At 36.9% G+C, this 1,571-nt stretch overlaps 1 long non-coding RNA gene across 1 annotated transcript; it reads left to right on the top strand.

Annotated features, from left to right (window-relative positions):
* Positions 1 to 893: 893 nt before the first annotated feature.
* LOC109190961 lies at positions 894 to 1,354 on the top strand. The gene is made up of 2 exons (XR_002055838.1): positions 894 to 1,020; positions 1,122 to 1,354. It is a non-coding gene; the product is annotated as an uncharacterized LOC109190961 (long non-coding RNA).
* The last annotated feature ends 217 nt before the right edge of the window (positions 1,355 to 1,571 follow it).

The raw sequence follows: 1,571 nt of genomic DNA, 5'->3' as shown, positions 1-1,571 counted from the left end.
GGGATTTAATGAGAATTTACCTTTATTATATAAGTTTTAAAAGTTTCAAAATTTCGGGGTGTTACACCTAGGTTTGAGCCTAGGATGTTAAGAGTTTGACTTTATGAAGTTAAGTGTGATTTAAGGCTCTAAGTTGACCTTTAAGTTCCTAAGTATTAGGACGCGTGGTGAGGTGTGAGTGTGTTTATCGTTTGTGTGTTTATCCTGCTGTTCTTGTTTCGTCTTAAGCGCCGGGTAAGGGTGCGCAGCTTCTTTGTGTCTTGCCGTAACCGTATTGTTTCTGTAGAATCTCGCTATAGCTCCACCTCGTCATCGTGCTCGTACCTCGGAGACGCCTACAAATGAGCAGTTGGCTCAGAACCTGCAGCATCTGACTCAGACGATGCATACGTTGAGCGACGCCCTCTTGCATAACAACAACCCTCCTCTGCCGCTTCCTGCTGGGAATCGGGATGTGAGCCGCTTAGTTTTGGGGCATAGGCTGCCCGTCTTTGCTGGAGAAGAGGACCATGTCTTGCTTGAGGAGTGGATCAGGTCCTTGGACAAGATTTTCGTTGTGGTGGGTTGTCCGGATGATCGCCGCGTCGAGTTGGCTTCGTTCTACTTTAGCCAAGAGGCCGACCTTTGGTGGGTGCATGAAGGGTATCGGGGTTGTTACATGTCTTTATTCCAAGAATTCCTCTTGAGCCATCAAAGGACGAAAATTGTCCAATACCCTTTAAAAGAACCCAATTTCCTATTAAAGTGTGTTTTGCCATGACAATTAACAAAGCTCAAGGGCAACACTAGATTTTGATGGAATCTACTTGAAAGAGCCAGTTTTTAGTCATGGACAGTTGTATGTGGTTATGTCTCGGGCAAAAAAAACTGATTCTGTCAAGATGATTATATTCAGTGATGATGGTCACAACAAACTAACTAATATTACAAATAATATTGTTTATCAAGAAATCTTGGACTACATTTCTCAAACAACTGTTGCACCAGACAAAACTAACACCATGTCCGACGTTTATTGATGTGAGTTTTGTTTACCCTCTTATTTCAAATTTATAAATAAATATCATTTTGATATACAAATTATTTGCAATTGACAACTATTTATCTCCCATGTGTCACAGGATCTCTGGAGAACAATATGTGAAAGCTGTTGAATTGAGACAATTGAATTCAAGTGATATGTATATCTAGATTTGACAAATCCTCTATGGTTCATTAAATTAGGGTGACATGTTATTCAAAATGAGACCAGGTAATTTCTAAATTCAATTCACTCTTTTTTCTTGTTTTCAAATTTTTACTATTAAGTTTCCTAGCTTATTAATTGAGGAATAGTCCAATTTTTAATCATCAATTTCAATTGTTTTTCTTTTTAGTGTTGATAGCGACATTAAGAAAAGCATATATAGAAAGCATAATGTTGACAACATAATAAAATATTTAATTATTATACTGTGAAGTGCTATGAATGTATAAGTAATTTACGTAAATTTTAATTTTAATTTTATTCATTGATAATCTACCAATTGCTTCCACGATATTGAAAAATTATAGTTAAATAAGAATTGCCA

Source organism: Ipomoea nil, unplaced genomic scaffold (assembly GCF_001879475.1).
Source record: "Ipomoea nil cultivar Tokyo-kokei standard unplaced genomic scaffold, Asagao_1.1 scaffold1596, whole genome shotgun sequence".
NCBI classification, from domain to species: domain Eukaryota; kingdom Viridiplantae; phylum Streptophyta; class Magnoliopsida; order Solanales; family Convolvulaceae; genus Ipomoea; species Ipomoea nil.
This window is presented reverse-complemented; position numbering and strand designations above follow the sequence as displayed.